Here is a 25,348-nt window from a genome sequence, read left to right as displayed (position 1 = left end):
AGGAAAAATGCTCTAAAGTGAAATATGTTAAGCTGTACATGTAAGCCTTCTGATAGATCGAATCTGAAATAAAAGAGTAATTCTGCTACATCCCCAAAGAGATTCACAGTAGAAAATGCCACATGTCCACCTAAAATATTGATTACAAAAGAATTTCCTTTTTAGGGAAGTGTAGCTGGCCAATCAGACTTCTTCACAGCGTCCTACCTTCATAAAAACTATTTTCACAGTAGTTTGAAAAATGCCTACCGTAGGTTTGTAAAATGCTAAACAATTAAGGGTGTCATAGCAAGTTGCTTTGCACCTGCTTATGCACCCAGGACCACTTCTGAATTTCCAGTAAGAGACAAGCCATGAAATAGCAACGCCAGAAGACGGAGTCAAAAACAAACTGTATGTTGATTGAATGAATGGGTGAATGATGCTGCTACATGCTCTGTTGCCTAAAATATGTCTTCTGGTTCTCACACAATCCTACAACAGATATCATTCCCCTACTCAGCATTGATAAATCAGACTTTAGGAATTTCTGAAGTCCAATATCTTCATTTGAATCGTCACAGGCAATCACAGTTCATTCTGCACTCTAGGCAGCAGATTGCAAAAAGTCTAGAAGTTTGGAACCACAGAATGTTTTGAAGAGGGCTCTTTAGGAAATAGGAAGCCAGCACACATCTTTGGGATGAGGGATACAGATTCCTGCTTGTTAGGTCCCAGAATTAATTTGATTCCCACACTTTGGACTATTTGACTGTGGGCGTCTCTTAGTCCGGTCCATGCCTTCATTAGGGTCTGAACTTCTAATTGCAATAAACCACTCTACAGGCTAGAAAAGTCTTTTTTTTTTTTTAGCTAGGATAATAGTAGTATGGATCCACCTTACTTGACCTTACCCAGACTACACCACCATTAGAGATGTAATTCGGGTGAATATTTGCAGAGAACCCTATCTTTTTGCGGACACAATAAATCGAATGTGAGATGCAATTTTACCAGCTATTTACACAACCTCCACTTTCTAGGTGCCCCTTATCTTGCTGTGATCACTCCAACTCGTGTTCCCTGATCTGTTGTTACTTGGGATGAACATGGATAACAGCCAGTGTTAGATACTTGCCTCCAGCTTGTCACCATGAGGAGCACTGAGACAGTGGCCCCATCGGTGTTAATGGCTATCAGCTGCTTTTGAAAGCAGTATATCACCTGCAGGTATGAATCGGGCCTGCGATTCTTACATTTTATACTCAAGATTCAGGATGGTCATTGAGTACAGTCTGTATTGTTTTGCACTCCAGTGCTGACACTTCACTATCAGTGGTGTAATTAAACTTGAGGGGGGCCCCCCTGCACGGTACATGTGGGGGGGGGCCCTCTCCGGACTCAAGGAGGAGGTCTCAGGCCAGTGTGCTGTGCTGAGGTGGCCATCCTCTAGCTCTGCCTGGCCCACCACCACTGTTCACTATGCACAAAAATAGTGTGGATTCCTACTCCACCAACTTCAAAAACATTAGGGCCTCTTTATAGGTATAAGGCAAACGCCTTATACCTATACAGTACAATGCAACAATACAATTAATTGTTTACCTTGGTCCCTCACACAACAAATTCCAAGCATTTGAGGCACAAGAGTCATGCCTATGGAATACGCACTAGAGACCGAGAGTAAGAAGCCATTTACCCATGCTGGGACCCCCCGCCTAACCAGGCTGAGAAGGTCCTCTTCAACAGCAAAAGTACTACTCCAGCTCCCCTGAGGCTTCGTTGTAGAGGCCTCACCTGCATGACCAGGCCTTTTTCCCCGTATTGGTGAGGAGGGTAGAGTACAAGGATTCATGTTCCCCCGGCTTCGGGCTCCGATGCCTAGGCCTCTTTATGGTAATTGAGTAAGTCACATTAGTGCCCCGTTGCCCTGAGAGAAAGAGTACCCCCAGCTGGCCCCTGAAAAAAGAGAGCTCAACCAGGCTTGATGTGAGAAAGGCTGCACCATGTTTTCTGAACTGCTGTTGGTGAAAGGGGAAGGGTACCCTGCTCCAGAAGCCCCTCAAATGAGACACGCAGTAAGACTCCATACACTGGGCCTCCAGCAGCAACCTCAGAGTAACCCCGGGTGCTCGAACCCCGAGCCATCAGGGGAATACTAATCTGGTGAGGATGGCTTGTGTGGGAATACCAAAAACAAAGGCACCTGCCTCGTCTCCATTACAACTGCACCAATGAGTCGATGGCCAGTAAAGAGATCTACTTGCCACTCACGCTGCAGGCACCAGTCAAAACACAGGCCCACTGCAAGGGTGAGGTCCTGGAGGCCATGCCCGCCTTTAGACCCAACATAAACAGATCCTACATCACCCGAATTGCTCATTGCGTCCTCCGCTAAAGTTGGCTGCTCCACAAGTGGCCCACACAGATGGCTCCTGCACTTAGCACATCATAGCTCCGCTTCAACTCAAACATGGGTCTTGCTTGACTGCAGAAAAGACACCATTAAGAGAGAGCAAACTGCACAGGAGGCTCCTAGCCTACTGATGCCTGCCCAGAACTGGCAGAATTTCAAGCTCTATTGCTACCTCGCGGTCCACGCTTGGTAAGTGACAGAAGATGAGATGTACAGGAACTCAGATCTCGGTCCTGTACTGGGACAGTAGAACAGAACAGAAAACCCACAATGCTGCTCGGTGCCATTCTCACTCATCACCATCACCCTGCAAATTCTCACGTCTCCTGTTTTTTTTTTCTCTGCAGCCTCAGCACATAAGGATAGTGTGTCAAAAGAAGCTGTATATGTATGCCTCAAGCAAGCTCTGCACCACCCGAGGCTTCCCTGCTTTGCCGAATGCAAGGGGCACAGCAGACCTGAGGCTCCTTACATCCCTACCAAGACAGCACTAGGAGGAAATGTTGGCACTTCACATTCTATATAGTCTCATCTACCGTATGCTGCCCAGCCACTGCACTGCCGGTGATGGTAAGCTCCAGGTCTCCTCGCAGGAGGGTGAAACTCTGAAGGCTCAGTCCCTCTGCCCCGTCGTTGCTGCATGCCCCTGAAACACACAAGGAGCTCCGCAGGCTAGCCGTAGGGGACTTTACAAATGCCTCTAAGCCTTAAAGAGGCAACTACCATGATAGAAAAGCACCCAAAGCATGTTTTTTCCAGCCATAGACTGCCTTTTCCAGCTTCGTGCAGACCCTCCACTGAGACACACCTGTTGGTGGCAGCCTCAGGTGTTCAGCAGCTCAGGCATCTGCCCCATTTGGAAAATGAAGACTGCTGGTCCAACCACTGCCCGAAGCTCCAAAAATGAATAAATAAAAAATCTTGGCAAAAGGGCTGGGGAGAGGAATTCCCTATCCTGCTTGGCTTTGCACCTGCCATAAAGAGTTCAACAACCGTTTCATCAGCGGCCCAGCATCTGCGCAAGTTAAGCTGCAACAGCGCATACCAACCACAGTGATGATACTGCAGGCACTATAGATCCACAGTGGCCATCACCCCCCCATACACCAGAAATCAAGAGCAAGGATAACTATCTGCGCATGCCTGAATGTACCCGAGGAAGCAAATTAGCACGTATTACAGCATCACAGGATGCCAAGAGCTGCCACACCTGATTCTCACTGCTGCCACAACTTGTCTACCTAGAACACAACCCCACCTGCTGCTGTGCACTTTCATTCAAAGAAAGCTCACTGTAGAGGGAGAACAGCGACATGATGCCACACCAGACTGTTTATGTGACCAATGAAATGGAAGGGGATTGACGTCTGCTCTCAGGGTGCCCCATCTATGACTGCAAACACATTTAACCACCCAAAGCCCCACTGAACTATTCAAGATGACGATGCACACCCAGGCACCAAGAAGGAAAGAAAGGAGAGCGGGGAGGGGTTCACATCAGTGAACGTGAAGTACGCTCCTATGGAAAAGAAAAGAAGTGTCCTGTCACAGCCTCTATCAGGCTTGATCATTTCTAAACACTTACCACCTTAATTCACTCAAATCACTGGCTGTGAGTGCATTTATCAACCTATGACAGGCAGACTGCCGATATGGCCCCCCCAACTGGGAAAAACATCCTGCTAGTTCCATTCCAAGTGCATCACTGCTTACAACCTGACTGGAGTAAGAACATCAGCATCACAACAAAGGCCAAGAAGCACCCATGACCAGTGACAATGTGCTCTCCTCATCGGCATGTTTGTCCAGTCTTCAGCTAGCCAGGACCAAAAGCCATCTCTTCACTTCCACAAGGGACTAGGCAGTGGCTCACTGGCAGACTTGCTGTGGCCCACAAGGGGTGCACATAGAACCTCAATACAGTCCACAATCAGTCCTTTTGGCAACATGCCCGATGATCCTCCACAGGCAAGAGACATACTCTGGCTGTTTTCATGAAGGATACTAAGGTCAGAAGTGGCCCGGAGGCAGATTTGAGAAGCTCACTGACAAGTTTCCAAGCTCGCTCAAAGTCTGTTTTGGGGGGTAAAATGACAAACAATGGAGGTCAAGCATTGCAACCAAAGTACCTTCAGCAATGCTCCCTATCCTTGTTTGAATTTTGGACATTGATTACGAACTGTCTCGAACATTCACAGGGCAGATGGACTGTGCCCTCCGGAAATATTTCTGCTGTGTATGGCATCAGAACATCCTTGACTTCTCTGCATCAGTGTTCATACTCTGACTCAAGTCAGATGAAATTATGAACTTCAGTGATGATACCCTGTTGTAGCCGACATCATCCATCCAGTTGTTTACGTCTTTCCTGCTGAATGACTCTGAAACTGATGGACTCAAAGTGGTGTTTGTTTTGTTTTATCTTATTCTTCCACTGTTGGACTCAGTGACATTTCTTTTGTATTTTTTGGGGAGGAATATATTTTATGGAGACATCACAACAGTCTCCTCCTAAAATGTTGTCCCTCATCACTTCACAAACATCGCCAGTCAGGTGCCCCTGCTAATAAAAAGAAACTTGGTGCATGTGCCCTCCTTCCAGTTACTGAACTGTGCCTCCATGTCCTCTTTTACTCCCAGGTGGGAGTCAGACAACAACTTTACAGCCATCATTTTTCTATTTGATCCAGGATGTCAGCTACGGACAGCCTAATGACTAGCTCTTTGGCACCCATGCCAATGCCCTTGCTGCAGATGGTCTCAGAGAGCATGAAGGCAGTGGAAAAGAAAATGAAATGGCTCTAAGAGTTGTTCTAAATTCTGTACTTCCCACAGTTTACCCTCACCATGGCCTGCCTGGGATTGAATGGGGAGGTTAACGGATGCATGATGTCACTTCCTCTATTCCAGGCATTACAATGAGTTGACGTCCAAGCACTGGCTCTATTTGGATGGTCTAACATTGATAACAACTGACTGTAAACTGAGCATAGGGGTTGGGGGTACTTTTCCAGACTGTAAAGGTCAAGAGATCCACTGAAAGAGACTGGGCGGAAAACAATGGATTCCCGACTCACATCCTGTTTGGGAAACTGAAAGTATTAAGTGAAAGTATTAAATGAACAGTGAAGGTGTGATGAGTCTCCTTGCGGATGCGTATCGCCTTCAGGAAAAAGTGGCGCACTCCTTCTAAAGTCATATTGCAGACACCAGCAAAAGCTATTGTCTTCACATCAGAGGTGGGAGGCAAGTAACAAAAAATGGAAAATTTACTCTGGAAATAACAGTTACCTAAAGTGGTCATCTCAAGTTAGGTTTCTGTGGAAAATAGGAGTCAGATGTACATACTTACAATGCATTAATTAAACGCTGCAATTTGTACACCGAGTTTAACTGAATGCATTGGTATTTTCCGAACTGACCTATGTACTAATAGGTCGGCTCACAAAATACCAAGTCGTAGAAGGTAAGTCGTAGAAGGTCACATTTCAACGTACTTTCTTAATATTAATGAGGTAGGTCGCAAATTTATGTTGCTATCACGGGGATGGTGGCCTGCGAGGGTCAGCAGACCATCATGCATGTCACTGCATCTTATTAAAGCAATCATTCTTTTAAATGAAGCTAGTTTTTCTTACAGGAAATATGATGTATTTTTTAAAAATGAAACATTTCACAAACTTTTTTTTATAGGAGTAAGCAGTGGTCCCATGGATTATTGCCTGCTCCTAAAAAAAAAAATTTCTCTACATTTACATTCTTCCCGTTTGCGAATGGATTACCGCCTCCTTTGCAGGATCGGTAAAATATTAATGTTTTTTAACCAGATTTCAGTTGCAAAACATGGGACCACTGCCTAATACTAAAACATTTTTTTTTCTATATTCACACCCTTCCCATTTGCGAAAGGATTACCAGGAGTCAGGAAAATGTTCATGTTTTACAACTACATTTCAGTCGCAAAACATTAAAACATTCCCTAAGGAATCAGTATTTGGATGGGATGCCCTAAACACACCCCTTCCAGATACCGGATTTGTATGGTTTTTTAAACCCGTTTAACAATTCAGAAAAGAATTAGGGTCAGATGTATCAAAGGGTTTTACCCATTCTATGTCTATGGGAAAATGTGTTTGTACATATGGCCCTTAGTGAGCAATGTGAGCCTTTGTATATCTGGGCCTTGGTGCTTTCAAATTCTGGAGGAGGGAAAGAATAACCCCGTGGATACATTCCTGAAACTTTACTAACACTGCTCCTCCAGCACCACAGCAGCAACAGATTCCAGAGAGCTGAGGCACCGACAAAACTCAGATACAAATTCCACGATATGAACAGTAACACGCTGACCAACAAGGAATTTCCCTAGTCAGTCACCCATGGGCTCTGCCAAGGGAGTCAATTTCAGGTCAAAACCCGGTTGCACTTCCGAATGGAAGGAAAAAAAAAAGAAAGTGGTCGGTTTCTCTTCGACTCTGATTATTTTCACCCACTGCAGAGTCAGATCCGGATGTGGCGTAGGCAAATTCGCCCGTGACAGGCACCCCCACTCACTTGGTGCCGGCCCCACCCAGCGCTTTCCACCACACGCAGGCACCTAACGCTTGCCCCCCTGACACCAGGTGTGGCGTCTGTGTGCTTTAGCAGGGTGTATTCCTTTCAGCGGTTAGGGAGGCCTGCTATCGTATTGACGCTGCCACTGCGAGAGCCAGGGTGTTTGCTGATTCACTGAGCTCGCAAACAATGACATCCTGTTTGACCAGCATGCAAGAACTGCAAATTAATTTAACTCCACGTTTTACAAACGGAATCGCTCAAAGCGCTAAAAACAGACGCAAGCGTTTAAACCTCCATGCTCGCATATTCTTGTGGAGAGGAAAGGGGCTACACAGACCCCGCAGAGTTCCAACTAGTGACGTCAGCTTAAAAGCTGGACTCTGCAGCGAATTCCTTAACATACAGAGTTGCCGTACTGGACTGTAGACGTGAAGATTTACTTTCCCGTTCTAGCATTGCTTAGAGAGGCTTCGGAAGCATCATACCCCACTCCGCTCTACACACACGGCAAAGCACCTTTTGCCTACCCCCGTGTGGAAGATGAGTTTGGGACCTTGGGTTCCATTTTTCTACATCCACAATACATGACATCACTGACACACTTTGCACTTGGCAATAGGCGAGCTCTATCCCCAGTGACATTTAATAGTGACTTGGTATCGGCAACGGGCAAGAGTCAACAGTCGGGTGCAAGGTGCATGAGCCAGCGTTTGCTAGTTTAGTTGGGGACCGAGTGCAGCCCCCAAAAAGGGGGTGGGGGAGGCATTTCACAATAGTAGTGCAATGTGAGATTCATCGCTGGTGGAAGGGGGAGGGTCTCAATTCCCGACCTTTGTGACGGTTGGGTTTAGCCAGGCTTCCGGACAAACCATGTCTATTCTCGTTGGTTTGGTCACTCGGAGAGGGGACGCGGGCGCCCAGATGTCTGCAGGTCGGGATGCATGAAGTATGAGATACCGGTATCAGTGGCAGTACGCTACCTCTTTCAACCAGTCCCTCATCTGAGGGGTCGAGAGTTCTTTCCCAATGTACAGCCCCCTGTGCTTGGCGAGGAGCGGCAGCATTGCCGGGAGCCACCGAGAGATGATGGGTACATTGTGAACCCAGCCCAGCAGTGCAAGGATGGGCATCCCAGGGACCTGGAGGACGTGCTACTGTGGAGTGCATCCATTCCGTCAGACCCATAGGCAGCTATTCGTGCACATTCCTAGGCAAGGTGCAGAAATCCCACCTCCGCAAAGCTAGTGCCCCCTCTAAGATCCATTCTGTGTAGCGGCACCGTAGTGGCCTACAGTCTATGTAGGAATTTGATGTAAATTAGTCGCAATCTATAACTAGGCGAGAGAGATGCTCTCTAGGAGCAACAATATTTCCACTGTTTCTCTGTAAGGTGAGGGATATGAGCTCTTTCTGCCACTCCAGTTGAGCCCGTGGGGTTCACACCAGGGCTTCTGCCTGCATGGTAGTATACAGATTGAGGCTGGAGTAGCTGCTCCAATGCAACTAATGGGGAGGGGGCCTGTGGCAAGGAGGTATGTAGTATGTAGCAAGTGGCCTTAAGTTTACAGCATAGGAACAAGTCGAGAAGTGTACAGTGCAGACATTCAGTAAATGCCTGCGGTGGGATGAAGTGGCCATCTGGATACAAGTCTCCAAACGTGGTCAATTGAAGGCGTTTTAGTTGGAGACATAGTCCATGGTAGGGGGCAATGTCGGGTTTTGTGAAGTAGGGATCCCGGGGGGCTACAGAGGGGAGCCCCACAGGCCTTTGCAAAGCAGTCTCAGACTCATACAGTCCACCCTGTGGTATCAACCGTGCGTGTAGGCCATTGCGTGGGGTAGAATATGAAAGTGCTGAGAGGGCATGGCTTGGTGTTATCTGTTTCAATAGCAACATGTGATTGGTATGGTGTGGGGTGGTGGCAATAGTATGCAAATTGTGCTTGGGCATAACAATAGTAAAATTCCATGTCAGGAGCCCAGAGCCTTCCCTAGTCATAGGGGAACGTGAGCACTTTCCCGGAGAGCCGGCATAGCTAGACGCCCAGAATAGGCTAATGAGATTGGATCACAGACAGTAGAAGTATCTGGGGTAAAGGGGCTCGACACATTTATGAATAGGTGGAGGAATTTGGTTAGGACAATTATTTTTGTGAAGGCGATCCGTCCTGCTATAGAGAGTGTCAATTTGGTCAATGCAAGTATTCTGACCTCTAGCCACCGGAGTGTCCTGCTGTAGCTATTATAGACAATGTCATCCACATCTCTCCCAATCCATATACCAAGATACTTTCCCATGTATCCCACCCACCCACAACAGGATTCCAGCTCAAATGCTGTGGTGGCTGCAATGAGTGGGAAAATTACTGATTTGGCTAAGTCGACTTCTATGCCTGCCATGCCTCAGAATCTTGTGAATTCGAGGAGAATGGGGCAGTGTTTTTGTTAAGGTTCTGGATATAGAACGTGACATCACAGAAACAATTAGCCTTCAGGTTATGTCATTTAGTCCCTTGTCAGAGTTGCGTTGGCAGAATCTGGGCGCAAGGAGTTCCATGGCAATGGTCCCTCTCTCTTTGGGAGAGGGCAACGCCACGCTTCCATTAATGTGGAGTCTGGCTATGGGTTGAATATACAGTAGTCTAATTTTAGAGAGAAATTGGGACATGAAGCCTATGCGGCTCAGGAGTGTGAACATATATTTACATTCAAGTGAACCAAATGCCTTAGTCTCCCCCCAAATTATTACTGCAGCCCACATTAGGGGGTCAAGGGAGTACAGCAAAGCAGAAATGGTATGGAGGTTGTGGGCGGTGCAGCGTCCGGGAATGAACCCTGACTGGTCCGTCCGACGATGTCGGGAAGGAGAGAGAGGAGTATAGTGGCTATCAGTTTGGGTAAGATTCTGTAGTCCACACTGATCAAGGGCAAGGGCCTGTATGAGTCACCGTTGGTAGGTGTTCCATCAGGCTTTAGGATAATAATTATTAATGCTTAACAAAGGGAGAGGGGTAGGCATCCTCTTTGCCTCGCCTCTTCATAGATGTTCAGGAGATATAGGGCCATTGTAAGGAGCACTCCTTGTAGAAGAGGGGGTTAGACCATCAGCACCAGGTGCTTTATCATGGAGCATACTATGGATTGTCTGCTCTTTGTCTTCGGTAAAGAAGGGGACGTCGAGGTACCGCCTGTGGGCGTCGTCAAGCCAAAGGAACTGTATAGTGTCTAGGTACTAGGCAATCTGTTCAGGTGTCGGGTTCATACTAAATCTATACAGGTCTGTGTAAAAGGAGAGAAAAGTGCACTCTGTGTCTTCCCCAACACTTTTGTGTGCAAAGAATTGTCGATCAGCTGAACAATATAGGAACTGGTCCAGGACTTATGTACAAGTTGGGCCAATGTTTTCCCCGCTCTGTTACCCCTCCCCCCGCTCAACCCTCTCCACCGCCTTGCAGTGGCATCTTTGCCTAGAAAGCAGGTTTCATGCTCTGAAGCCCCTTCATTCTGTGTCATTTTATTTCTGATTTCAGCTAAATGCCATTGATCTCCGGAGGCATAGTAAGCAGTTTCAAGGGCTCTGTTATTGCTCTCATAGGTAGGAAGGTCTCTGCTTAGGATTCTAAGAATACCTGATTGTTTAAAAAAGCAAGAGCCCCTAGTAACAGCCTTGAAGACCTCCCACAGTGTGCCCACTGAGGACAAAGACTGTGAGTTAATGCAAAGTAGTCTAGGATTTCCTGCTTAATTTCCTCCCTGAAGACAGCATATCACAATACGTTTGTGGGGAATCTCCAAGAAAATGCATTATGGGTGCGGTTAGGTGGTTGGAGCTACATAAGCACTAGAGCGTGGTCTGAGAGTGTCTGGGTAAATGGAGGACCTCAACTGTGGCCGCTCCTACGTCCAGGGACACTAGCCAGTAATCAATTTTAGACAATTCTAGACCTCACTTGTCTAGAGCGCCAATTATCTATAAGATCATGGTCTGCTATAAGGATATGAAGTTGGTGTGCCGCATGTAGGTGAGGACACCTGCCATCGCCAGACCCATCAAGTGTCACATCTAATGCAACATTAAAGTCTCTGCCCCAAAGGATCACCCTGAGCCCAGGCTGAGTATTTTATTTTATATGTGTAAGAAGAATTTGGGAATATCTGTGTTAGGACCGTGTTAGGGCAGCAGACCAACGCAATGGTAACAGGAGTCCCTTGTACTATCTATTTGACAATAACATACTGACCCTTCCCTATCACAGATCACGTTCACCGTATGCCACAGAACTGCCTATGTATATTCACTGCCACCCCTTTAGGGGAGGTGCAGTATGGTGTAGTGTGCGTTTCAGTGGTCAACCCCACTTTTAGTCTGGACAGGGAAGCAGGCACCAGGTGATATCAATGTTGTGCAGATGCAGGTATGCAAATACTTGTCTACCCTTGTGCAGATCACTCAGTCCCCTGATATTCCAGAAGACAGTCCAGCCTGTTGAGGAAAGCAATCCCAGCCTCCAAACCAGAGCAACAGAATTATCCCAACAGAACCATTACAGATGTGGAAATGCCCATCCAAGGTTAGATGGGTGGCCAAGAGTTTTGTAATGGAAAGGGTAGAGAAAGCGACCCTGAAGACAGGAAGAGGGTCCTGGAAAGTTAATTTAAATAGCTAATAGTTGTCTTCAGGGAGGATGGAGATCGCCAAATCTTGTCTACCGGTGGGGGAGGGGCAGAAAACCCAGAAGAGAGGGGAAGGGCAGCATCAACAAACATCATCCATGGTATTTGATAGAGCGAGGTATTGTCACAAAGGGGGACGCTAGCTCCGCCTCTCCCAATGGTGCTCTCAACAGAGAAGGCCCAGACATGTCATCAACAGAAGTTAATGGCCTGTTTGGGAGCTGTGAAGATGTAGGCTTTGCCATTCAGTATAATTCATAGACTGGCAGGATATATGAGAGCATGTTTGAGTCCTGCTTTCATGAGCATTCGCTTGGCAGGGAGGAATTCAGATCTCTCAGCCTGGACCGCATTGGTGAAGTCTGAATAGATCGACAGGCGATTGCCCGAGTACTGTAAGTCACACCGTTCTCGAGCTAGACTGAAGATGGTGTCTCGGTCCTCAAAATACAGTAAGCGAACAACGAACAAGTGGGTGGGTGCCCCCAACCCCCCCCACACCGTTCCCCACCCCCCTCCGGAGGGGGCCACCGTGTGATGGGCGTGCTCCACAGAGAAAAGGGAAGTGAGAGCAGAGCATTGTTTCGACGTAGCCTCCGATTCTATCCTTAGCTGTGGGTTCAGGAAGGCCAGAAATCCTGATGTTATTGCACCTTAAGCAGGCCCCCAAATCTTCATTCTTAGCCTTAATGATTGCTAGCACAGTCTCCTTCTGCAGTAACTGTTCATTGTGGGAGAACTCAGTCGTCTTCATTAACTGACAAACGTTTTTCCAGCTGGCCTTTACAGCCCTCGTGTTTATCAATCCTGTCTTTCATGATGTCCAGCCTGGCCGTGAGGGAGTCGATTTTGAAGTCTATAGCACAAAGGCAGCATTTCATGTTTGTGAAAAGTTTTTTTTATATCTTTGGCTGGAAGATATCTGGGGTCTCTCTGCCTACTGAATGTCCTCATCGCTGTGCATGGCCCTGGTAGGATTTTATTTTCAAAGTTAAGCTTTGATTGGTTCTGGTACTGCTTGCCTATGGCTGTGTTCATGGAGGGGGGAAAGAGTGGGGTTTGCCCAGCTGGGCCGTAGTCTCTCTAGTCCTCACCCACGATACAGGGTAGAAGGGGTAGTCTCACCACAACTTGGCCCCTATCAGGAGGGGGTGCAAGGGGCATCAGCAGACTCCCAGAAGCAGTGTCCTCCACAGATCAGCAGGGTGGCCTCATGTCACAGGCATGGGCATCTTTGCATCTAGACCGGGTCAGAAAAAACTGATTCTTAAAAGAGGTAGATCCTTATGTCAGCGGGCTTATCAAGAAGAGGGCCTCTCTTAGGCCTATCCCATGTCAATCTCGCCTCTCCAGACACCGCTCAGATCCTTAGGCCTGTCTGGAAAGACTCATCAGGCACACAGGGAAGTCTTCTCCAGTGGGGTTGACGAATCCTGGGGGGGGGGTCGCACAGATGCCTCTGGAATGCGGCGGAGTCTTCCTCAGCTCTCCTTCAATGCCAGTGGTGGGCCAGTTGCAGGCAAAATGTCTGTATGCCGCGCCCAGACCAAGTGGTCATCCTCAGCTGCTGACAAGGGAATCCTGCAATGGAACCACCACCTCCTGGGCGAGAGGGTCTCCTTGAGCAGCTGCAATTCCCAGCAGGGGCCTCACATGCCTCAGCAGCAGGTCATCAGTCCCCACACACCCGGCAACTGGTTCTCCCGGTTCATGCATCAGCCAATATCTCCCCCCTTCCCTTCCCCTGGGTGCAGGCAGGCTACTCCCCTTTCCGATAGGATTATTACCAGATTATGTTCTCGCCCAGCAGAGCCTCAGAGAGGTGCAGCCATCTTGCTGCTGGACTCTCTGGTGCCCCACCACTGTATATAGTAAGATCGGAGTTTGCACAGGAAGAGCATTTTTTTGTTTTGCTGAAAACTTGGCGCCATTTGACAGATCTGCACGATTGGAGCCAAGAAAAAAAATGTGAGGGGCAAAAATGTGATTGTCCATGTTAATTCACATGGGAAACATTATTCAAATGCAGAAAAATGCTTGCACAGAAGTACACCAAATTTGGCAGAAAGTTAGAACTTTACTCAGAAAGCATGTTTTTGTGATTCTGTGTAAATCCTTTCAGTCATTTTCAAGAAATTAGTTTTTAAAGAAGTGGCTTAGGTTTTGGAATAAAGGGGTTAACACTCTGAAAACGTTAGGTATATCTAGAAGGTTGGTCCCATGGGACTCCCATGGCAGCCCCGTGATACCCAAAAATTGGGTCTTCTGATAGGCAGAGGGAGTTTTTTCTCCAGTCGGTCATTTCGGTACTCGTATTAAATGATTTGACTGGCTACAACACTGAAGATATTGTGGCTGCCATTACAGGACTTGGCGAATCTGAACCAGAGTCCTGAAACATTTTTGGAATGAGCCGATAAGAAGATACAGTGGGCATACTGTAATCCACAGAGCTATGTGTTTTGAGAGGAGGACGGTGGGATCGACCATTCCTTAAGTTAAACAGTTTGAGGTGCTGGAACCGTGGTACTCAGGTTTAGCAGTACCATAAAACTATTTAAAAAAATAAACTAGGGCCTGGTCGTACTGCAGACCCTGCAGCCAACCGCAATTATGCAGGCTGGGACTGTGCGCTGTAGGAGTTGGCTGCCTGCAGTGGGTTGGGCGCAGGACAAACAGCTGAACAGTGCTGAAGGTTGTACACAGTCAAGCATCAGGGTGGATGTAGAGCCAACCACCTCTGCACACTGCTGAAGGCCATGAGCAGCAGGTGGTGGGATGGTCAAGTGGGTGTCGGCTTCAGCGCATGCGGCCAACCTCCTCTGCACATGGACAAAGGCTTGTGCATCGGGGTGTTGGCCACTCGCTGTAGGGTTGGGCACGTGTGCCAACTACACACTGCAAATACGAAGATGTTTATGGCTGAAGGCTGTGTGCAGTAAGAGGAGGTGGGCACCTGCAGTAGGGTTATACACAAACCCTGTACAATGGCAAGGTCCCACGGTCAAAGTCTGCGCACAGAGTGGAACAGGCGGCTGTGGAGGGGTGGGCTGGCAGCTATATGCAGTCGGGAGTTGGGTGCCCGCATAAGACTGGGGTTGTGCTTGGTTACCTGTGGAGGGTTGTGAGCCAATCAGGGAGTATTAGATGCAGGGCCTGGCACACAAAACCTAAGTTGGCCACTTAAGGCAGTTGGGCGCAAGGGCTGGCCAGTGGCCAGGCTGTGCACAGTAGACGTTGGATGACCACAGTGGGATTGAGTGCAGGGCCTGGCCGGAGGCGGTGTGCAGCGGAGGCACTAGCTGCAGGCTGCCTGAAGGGGTTGGGAATATGCTCATGTTTTAATATGGTAGGAAAAACATTAATTCAGACACCAAACCTCAAAGGTTAAAATGATGTTATAGTTAGGTGCTGAAATGACACGACGAGCTAATGCTTAAAAAACAAACACCCACTGAAATTCTACAGTTATAGTTAAGTAAACTAACTTTAACGTGCGACCCTGCCATGCACTGCTTATGACTTCACATATTACAACACTCATGACATGTTCAATTACATCACTGATGACATCTCTAATGACATAATTGATGACATCACTGATGGCATCATAGTCATATACAGTATACAGTTATTGTGTGTAAGCGTGTGTGTGTGCATAGAATAGAAATTGTGAAAGTCCTGGTGGCGAATTTGGTTGTGCATGTTGAAAGTCATACGGTGTACTATTTACATACCAGTGAAGTATGGGGTACAAGTAATACTCCATGCTAAATAAGGTAAAGGCTGAGAGCACCTGATATGGTTGTGGCTGAAAGCCAAAGGCTTTTGCAAAATAGTCTGTGTGAAAAGCCAAAACGTCAGTTGACAATCAACTATCCACCATTGGGTGTCTGAGCACAAGCCCATGTTAAATAGTTGTAATACAGTGCTACAGACAAATTCTATGTAACAAGGAGGTTTTTAAGGTGTGAATGTTTATTTCTGGTATATTGCTGAAGATTTTAAGGGCACTGCAGGCACTTAGAAAATGGACAATGTAGGGGTAAGCCAGTTAGAATTGGATTGACTCACAATGGGGTTGTAAACATGGCTGTAAGGTTGTGTGCTCATCTCTGGAGAGAGTGCAGTCTATTTTAGCAAACTACCGAGGACTGTCCATAGGGCCTCACAGAAGGTGTCTTCTCACTGAGAAATGCAGACTTGTCCATCTCTTAACTTAAAATGGTGGCTCTTGTGCAGTCTATAAAAGAGCGTTAGGGTGACTAGAGTACAATTTTTTGGGGGGAGGCTGTTAAAGGTGTATAAAGGGGGTGTCCCCATTACAGTTTATGTAGAGATGTTGTTGGTTAGGTAGATGAATAAATAGAGGGCACATCCGCCAAATCTGGGTGGCTTGGCAAATACACCATACATTATCAGCCGATTAGTGATAAGGTAAGTAAACTTTAACTAGTGGATTTCAGGGTTTTTAGGCTTTAAGTGTTAGTTCTTACCTAATTTCAACACCTATCTACAATGTCACTTCAACCTTTGTTTTTTAGGGAATATACATTCACACACACACATACATACAAGTAGCAGTCAACAGAACTGGAGCTGTACTGTTGCCAATTCTGGAAAACTGTGTTTTGAAGTGAACTATATTTCTGCAGATTCTAATAAATTATACCAGAGAGCAGCTGGTGATGGCAGAGGCTGGCGATGGCTGTTTTATAAGTGGAAAGAGTTGCCGTCTGGAATAGGTAGTATGGCAATAAACGGGTGAAGTAATCTTAGCTATTGGCGGCGCAGATGAAAGTGGGGAAAGCAATTTTCTTTGCCACCCATTGCGTAAAGTGGTAGTGGCAGTGGACGCGTTTTAGTAGGTGGGATTGACTCATTTGCATCGACTCATTTGTAAGTGGTATAAATTATGTAATGGAAAGCGCTCAATGACTAGCGCTGTAAAACTCTTCTCAGCTGAGACTGTTCATTTTCAGCAATGTTCAAACGGGAAAGGCGCAAGCCGACCTCCCCTTGTACGCGGGAGCACCAAAGCACAGTTCTGTGCTCTTGGGTACCGGGGGAGGTACATCTGACTATGCTAAACTATCTATTTGGACCTACTCTCTCAAATGCATGCAGTTGAGGTGCTTCAGGTGGCACGGTGCCATAAATAATCTAATGCCTGTATTAGCTGCATCATGAAAATACTCTACTACCTCTCCTTGAATGCACAGACTGACCTTCAAGTCCTTCTGTCTATTCCACATATGCATTCATGGAAAACCTTTGAAAACGATTAGGGCCAAAATCAATCACTACACCCAAGGTGCTTACTCTGCACAGCAACTCTAAAATACTGTAGGGAGCGTGAAAGTGAATGGGTGTGATCCATCGGTTTACATCTCTATGCCTATATAGTCTCTTATATGCACAATTGCTATCTGTTAATTCCCACAAACTATTTGCTACTTCTCCTACATGGCCAGCCTACTTAACCGGTCAACTGGTTTACCAGATTGGGATTTGTAAACTCTGAAACATTGGAAACAAATGACAACCAAGCATTTTCAAAAAATAATCTCAGTCACTGTGAGTAGGGCCCTGGCCCACAAAATGAATTATGAGCACCAGCTTCCTGGTTGGCTCACAAAAACACTATTCACAGGGAACATTCACTGTTTAACCACTGATGGCACATCTCTGCTTCTCACATCAGCACAGAAAGGAATATTATGATCCGTGCCAATCATGTTAATTATTGACAACTTCCTATGATAGTTGTGACTCCTTGAAACAGTTCAAGTTAGAGCTAACAAATTAATTACCTCAGAAAGTTTTATTGAAAGCTTTTACCTTAAAATAAAGAGGCATAAACTATAAAAACAACACAAACTCTTTTGATTGTGTGGAAATATGGATGGTCTGCGGAAGTTATAACACAGAAAAGGGAATATCAATGCCAGGTGTATATCTCACTGTGGAGCATGCTTACCAGAGGAAACTGAAGATAAGGACAGATAATGAAAATTAGGGAATAAGAAAGTGAAAAACTAAAATAGAATGGAGAGAGAAGGTGAAGATGCACCACCTTGCAGTCCAGACTTGGAGGCATGTGAACATGTTGAAGAGCCAACAATCCATAGAAGAATTAAGAAGAACAATATTTATTTGATGATCATTGAGGTGAAAAGTACAACGCCAGATATGGGAGTAGTATAGTATGTATTCACGGTCTCCTGACTGTTCTCAAAGTATTCATCAAACTTCTTCCCAAAAAGACAGCTCGCAAAAATCCAATGATATTGTTGTGCTAGAACGAGCTTAGCGCCTATAATATTCCCACCAAGTATGACACGAGACATTTCCACGATCCTTCCAATTATTTGAAATTATTTTGTGTGCAAGCATGAACATCATATCCACTAACGGTAAACCACGCTTATTCATACCAGATAGCTAATTTCCAAATGAGGGCACACATGACTGTAGAGGTGAAGTTCTTGGTGGGTCAGAAATAAAATATATTTCATATGTGAGAGAATATCGTATCCCACAATGGGTACAGTAAAGGACAATCAAAAGCATACATGCATGAGGTCGCCAACACCTGACTTATAGCTGCAACAGTTATTAGCCTTTAATAGGCCCAAAACGTGCAGCCTGTTTGGGGTTAAGAACGCCCTATGGGGGAGGAAACATTTGGTCAGGGTTAGGTTGGCAGTGGTGTTTTTATCAGGCATTTGACCAGATCTTAGACCTCCGTTCTTTTTGTTATTAGAGGAAGAGCAGAGTTCCTCCACTACCCAACGACCATCAAAAGTATTTCTTCATCTGCAGGGGTGTGGAATTTATTAAAATATCTACTTGTCCAGGGGACAGGTTGCTTCTCAAATCTACTTGTCCTGTAAAAAGATCTACTTGTCCCTTTGGTGCCATGTAGTGTGGCGACAAATTATGGCAGCAATTAATAGCCTCTCTGATTATGCCTGGGCTACTACCATAGTAGGGCTTGAATACTTGGAGTTTCAATCCCTACTGTAGCAATTTCCTTATTTTGCCACCTTTCTGCAGATCTGCATACTGGGGCTGGAGGAAGCAGTAAGCAATAGTTCCAGGGCTGGAATGCCTTTGAGTCTGCAAACCTACTAACCTGCATGTTTTAAAGATTTTTACCAGCTTCTCTCTAATATTTTCCCATAATAAGAAAGGTTGGACATTTACTCCTGACAATGGCGGAATTAGAACTTCTTCCAGGGTTGGGAAGAAAGTGGCTGGAGGGAAAATGAACTTGCAAATGCTCAATAGATTTTCACATGAGCAAATCTACACATCGTATTTACCCACGCTAAAATACAGTTCACAAATATTTTATAGGGGTACGACATATACCATGGGTGCACTTTTGTGACTTTCTTTAAGAATTTGGGGCCACAAGTAGGTAGGTTCAGATTTGTGACCTGCAAATTGCGAGTCGCAAATCCGAATGTAGGATGGTGTCCTTGACACCATCTGTGATTCGCAAGGGCTTCGCAAATGCCCACATCATGAATAATCATGAGGTGGGTCGCAATTTGCGACCCCCTCACGAATGGTGGCCTGCTGGAGACAGCAGACCACCATGTCTGTGACTGCTTTTCAATAAAGCAGTTTTTTGGTTTTTTTTTTGTAATGCAGCCCGTTTTCCTTAAAGGAAAACGAGATGCATAAAAAAAACGAAAAATGAAACGTTTTCGTTTCATTTTTTCAGAGCAGGCAGTGGTCCGCAGGACCACTGCTTGCTCTGAAAAAATGTTTACAGTGACATTCACAATGGGAAAGGGGTCCCATGGGGATCCCTTCCCTTTTGCGAAAGTGTTAGCACCCATTTGAAATGGGTGCAAACTGCGATTGGTTTGCGCCCGCGTTCGCGGTCACAAAACAATCCTACATTGCACTGCGAGTTGCAATTAGGAAGGGAACACCCCTTACTAATTGCGAGTCGCAAACCCGTTTTGTGATTCGGTAACCAGGTTACTGAATCGCAAAACTGGGTTTGTGCATCGCAATGTGCTTTTTGCACGTCGCAAACAGCGAAAGTCGCTGTTTGCGACATGCAAAAAGCTACCTACATGTGGGTCTTGGTCCCTAATTAGGTCTGGTGTTAACAAAGACATTTTGTTTTTATTAAACTTCTATTTCTCTCTCTTTCGGCTGACTTTACTGTGAGTGATCGCATTCTGCTCTTCCACAAGGAGCATATTGCCACACAAAGTAGTTTTGTTCAGTGTCAGGAACTACAGTGGCAATCAGTGACGTAACAAAAGTGGAGGGTGCCCCTTTGCAAAGAACATGGAGGAGCCCCCTCTCCAGACTCACTCAGGGCAGGTGCTGTGCTGACGGGGCCCCCTGGAGGGCGGCTGCGGGGCCTTTGTTATGCCGCTGGTGGCAACGTGTGCTTTAAGAGTTCAAAAACTTTTTGGGGGGGTTTTGCCAATGTTTGTTACAATGTTGAGGGCCTGGTAGCTCCCACAACAATAAAGTCTTACAAAAGCCATGTCAAAACAAGACACGCATTGATGAAACTAAAAGACTTATAAAAATATGTCAGATCAGTTGGCTTTGTCAGTGTTTGTTTATTTTCATGCTTCCCATAATCGTGTTGAAAATGGTTACACTGATTTTCCATTAGAAATATTTTTGGGAAATACTAGCATGCATCAACACATTTTACTAAATGACACTTCATTTGCATATAATCAGAGAGCATTCTGGGAGCATTATACTTAGGCTCTTAGCCTAAACTTTTCAAACATGTGTGTACACGTTTTTTGTTTTTTTGTACTGGAACCAAAGTCAGTAGTGAAGTGTGACCTTAAAACATTTATTTACAGCACGCACCCTAATAATGAAGGCTTTCAAATAATGAACCATAAATACAAGTTTGAACAGCATTATCTTTTGGAAACACATTACCTCAACTGCAGAGAGTTCAACTCTCTGTAAATGGGCAGCCCAAAGGGTTTGTGCTGCAGGGGGTTGGGCCTACTTGTCCCAAAGACAAAGTAAACATAAAAACTTGTTGCCCTTGACCCCAAACAAGATGTCCTGGGCGTGGGGCGATAGGAATTCCACATCCCTGTAATTTTAGTTTCTTCTAAAAACGAAATATCCTCTGTAATTTATTACAGGGAATCAGCATTTTTTTTCTCCTTCTTACAGGCTGGTTAATTCTATTGACAAATCCCTTTAATTCCTCCCCCATTATTAAAGCAAATTTAGGTCATTGAAAACAAAGGTTAACCAGGGTATGAATCACCAGCATGAGGAACAAGAAAAGGTAGATGTCAATTAGGTAATCATGTGAGTTAAAACACACATATACAGCAATGGTAGTTGATAAGTAACTATCAGATAATTTGTAAGCATCAGCCGGTTTGGAAAGAAAACTACTGCCTAATTGAAGTAATATTTTAGTGTCAATAAAACCAGTGGAGCTCTACCTGCCCGAAGCTAAAGTCAAATATTCAATGACATCACTGCATTGACATCGAAAGATGTAACTGTTACAATCAAGGAACAGGTAATAAGCTTCGTAAATGAATGAAGAAAACAACTTGTTTCACCTCCAACTGCATTCATTAAGCTCTAGCAAGTTTAGAGTTATTCTTGAAGATGTTCTAGGAAACTAGCCGAGTCTTTGCAGTCGAGGAAGAACTGTGCCTTTCCCTTGCAAACGATTCTGAAGCGAGCCGGACCTGCAAAGGAAAAGGGGATGTTCATGTCATGTAGTTTTGGTCGGTGGGACAGAAAGTTATTACAGGTCTGCACTCTATCTTTAGAGTAATCTTGTGAGATGCTGACCCTCTTGCCTTCCCATGAGATGAATCTATGTTTACACATGTAGCCCATTAGCTTACCAACACATTGGTAGCGAAGAAGTTTGCAGATGACCAGTCTGGGAAACAACACGGTTGATGAGTCTTGTGGCTGCAATAGGACTCGATGGGCTTTGTCCAATTCAAATTTGTGGGTAAAGGTTATGCCTGCTTGATTTGGTATCCAATTTAATATTCGAAAAAAGTGATGCATGAGCCCTCTGCACCTTCTGGGATACAAAGGATGTGCAGATTTCCTCTCCTATTTCTGTCTGAAAAATGAAAGACCAAATACAACTGGCCTCCTCTCCACGCCAGCATCACTGGATAAAGTGCTACACGTGTCCTAGTTAATGCTCAGGCTGTTGAAATCAAAACAGACATCTGATACACAGACACCCTAATAACAACATAACCACAACTAATAGAGCATCTACCCTGCCCTAGCTGATACTCGATGGCAAATCAAAAACACCATCAATGAAACTGCAATGTACTTTGCCAGCATGAACCTGGGCTATTTCCTGTGTCCTAATGATATACCAGGAAAGCACTGACATCACATCACACCAAATATCTCCTATGGGTACTCTGTTAGTAGATGAGCTGTATTCACAAATATAGCCCACATATGTTAGACTTTCCATTTCTCAAGGCCTTCCCTGAGACGTGGTTTAACAATGCATTTAAGCTCAATATCACAGATCTCCTTACAGAAAGTTGTAAGATTCTATCCTATAACTGGGTAAAGCATAAAGTCAGCAGTGGCCAACATCATTAAAGAGTCCCTGAAAGAATACCTGATATTTAAATGTAACACATTTCGCCTCAGCACTTCACCTCCAACCATAAATACCCCATTCCAGGTGACATTCTTGAACTAGCATAGCATGTCATTTCTATTTCATAGAGCTTTCTTTAAGGGTATGCCTCCAGCTGTAAACCTAGGGAACTGGCAAAAACCCATACAAGCTGGGCATTGCAGTTAGGAAACCAACCTACTCATATGACCTCAAACTTGGCTTTTTATTTTTGCTATTATCAGATCTCAAAATATATCGCACCTAGCTCTATCGTGATTTTTTCCAGGTCAGTTGATGAAAGAAGTTACAACTTGTGGGAGTGGGGAGGGGGGTGGAATGAGGAATTATTGGTGTACTGGATATAGTATGTGAAGTTTCTCAAATACGTCCTCATTTCTGAGGGTACCCTTAGTAAAGACGTCCCAATCCCTACTAATTCAACCCCTGCAGGAATTACCAGGTCCCCAGCATCATTAACTCCAGGGAGAAAATACTGGGCCAAAATCAGGGCCACTAGTATTGAAACCCTTGTTCACATGTGCCTTCGGTGTACTGACCCTGCACAAGTACCTCAAATCACAATCCTCATATACAATGGCAAACAACTGAAATACTAACACTATATTAAAATGCTACGGTAGAGAACTCAAGCAGAACTGGAAGAAATGACAACTCCAGTAAAAATCGCATGGCATGGTGTATTCATGTTTGTTGATACAAATACACTGGAATAAGGGGAAAGAAGCCTACTTCCAGTATGACATCCCTCAAGATGGAAAATCCACTACTGAACACTTCAAGCTCTACAAGGGACTAGTGGTCAATCACTGCAATAACTATAGGAGAACCTTGCTTCAGTGACCACATTCATGTGCTCATGACAAACATCTAGTCAATCCGCTATCTCATCAGTACCAGTCAAGATACAAACCCTGTGTGCTTCATAGCCTTCCGCGGGTTCAAGCCTGTCCAGGTATCAGACCACACAAATGTCACCTGAGCATTCATGAGGCCTCCCTCAATCAGTCGTCTATGATGACAGGCCTCCCTGCCACGTTCTATTCATCACCAACTCAGACGACCAAGACATCGCGGTCTGGTTTTCCATATTTTGCAATCCCCCCAAAAAATGCGCCCAAGAAAGCAACATTTAAAGTATTTTTGTAACAGGCACAAAATATGCTGGCAGCTTCAGGCAGCTCTGCAGGTCCATTGACATTTTTAGGATAATGGCCGCTTAGCCGGTTACCACACTGGAACGTCCATTTCGGGATATTCTGCTTGAAGTGTATGTTCCCAGCAGGCACAGGCTGGACGTAGACATGGTTCGAGATCTGCTGGGATGGGTTTTGTTAATATCATCGCATCCTATACCTGTGCACTATCTCAGATCATTCCCTCCCCTCTCCCACCATAAATTCTATTTCCCCTTCTTGCTATGCAAGGTGCACTCTTGCTCTACAGCTAGGCTGGCGATCCAGAAATTCCAGTGTAAACATATATATAGGAGCAGGTCTTGGTCCCATTGTACATGTGAACAAAAGTACACAATGCAAACAGAAGGTGAGTCTGCTACAGTGTAATGATGAAAGTTTCTCACGAAAATGTTAATTTAGACTACAACTGATAAACAAGCAGTTGCAATGCAAATGATCTCAGGTTTGCATGAGCTCGAGCAATGAGCATTGTAAACACCTAACCGGACTTTTCTTCCCACATAAATTGAAAATGAAAATAAGACAGTTTCACATAACTAACTGGACTTTTCTTGCCATATAAACTGAAAAGTAAAAGTTTCACATAAGCGAGCAGACGGCCACCATCAGTGCAAAGCAGACACACAAACGGACATAACAGTTCACTCCTGGTGAAACGTATCGGCAAAAGTGCAATTATCTACGTAACCGTCAAAAGTGCAATTAACTATGTAACAGGGTCAATGTCATGCAAAGCACTCGACATCTGCCAAGCGAGATCGCGCTGCGAAAAAAGAGAAAAAGTAGTCCAGAAACTGGACGGAAAACAGCGAGCCTCGTATGTTTTCAGTACTTGGTCGCTACGCTCGAGGAGGGCTAACCACTGGAAAAGGCATGATGTATGCATGCCTTTCACTAATGAAAGCAAGCAGATTTTAAAAGGCAAGCCCACGAACCAATGATAGACACTGACGTGACATGGGCGTGGTTTGAACCCCAAAGAGAGATAACAACACGCAACAGAGCGCTTTGCACTCGCCCGTAAAAAGATGTAAAATGCAGACATTTCTTTCATATAGACATCCGATGACAAATCTAACGAGGCCAGTTCTGTTCTCAGTTTATCAATGCTGCTTGGCTGAACACTTCCTGAAGAGAAGTCCTAGTTTCAAGGGAAATCATAGTGTTGGTGGAAGACTGAGAAAGAAGAAAAAAACATCGTCTCCGGTGTTACAAGACTATATCAGGTGCACTAAAAGAGCACGCGATCAGATGATACTTCAAGGTCACCGCAGATATAAATCAATGCGTGGCATTTGATTAATCTCCAACCAACAAGAAGCTTCATCAAAGCCTTTCAAAGTCGTTGCTGCACGATCTGACACGCAATACCTTACAACACCTCACGCTGTTTGCTGGTATCACTTACCCAAAGAAAACCTTACTGCAAGACATGCTAGGAATAATGTATCGAGATCCCATTAATTAGCCATGTTTTGAAACAGAGCTAAACAAGATGTGGCCATCTGACTCTCGCCTATAAATCTACCCAAAATATAAAAAAGTGACCTCCACTTTTTTAAAGTCAACTTCTCTCTTCGCCCCCTTCTATCCTAGGTGGCACAACTGCTGCTTCAAATGTTGTATAAACAACAAGTTATTACCAGAACTCACCTATTTGCCTTTCTTTAATCTAAACATATTGTGTTGTTCATGTGCAAAGACAAAAATATAAGCAGTAAGATGAGGGTTGCACAAAGAAGCCGCACACCCTCCCTATGACTGATTAGTGTTTGCCGGAGTTGCCTAGGCCCAGCTCCCACTTACCTGGACTGGTCCTGCACCAATCTAAGGCCCTTACCGACCCGGCCACGCCTCATT

General features: G+C 45.3%; 1 long non-coding RNA gene across 2 annotated transcripts in view; it reads right to left on the bottom strand.

Moving 5' to 3' along the window:
- The window catches only part of LOC138282822 (uncharacterized), a 351,482-nt gene that overhangs the window by 122,518 nt on the left and 203,616 nt on the right, over positions 1-25,348 (bottom strand). The window contains exon 3 of one of the 2 annotated variants that reach the window (XR_011201005.1): positions 21,217-21,348. The exons of the other annotated variant lie outside the window; for it this stretch is intronic. This is a non-coding gene — a long non-coding RNA (uncharacterized lncRNA). The remainder of the gene's footprint in view (positions 1-21,216; positions 21,349-25,348) is intronic. 2 annotated transcript variants of the gene reach the window in all.

Source organism: Pleurodeles waltl, chromosome 2_2 (assembly GCF_031143425.1).
Source record: "Pleurodeles waltl isolate 20211129_DDA chromosome 2_2, aPleWal1.hap1.20221129, whole genome shotgun sequence".
Lineage (NCBI taxonomy): Eukaryota > Metazoa > Chordata > Amphibia > Caudata > Salamandridae > Pleurodeles > Pleurodeles waltl.
The sequence above is the reverse complement of the archived record's forward strand: the minus strand, read 5'-3'. Positions and strand labels throughout refer to the sequence as shown.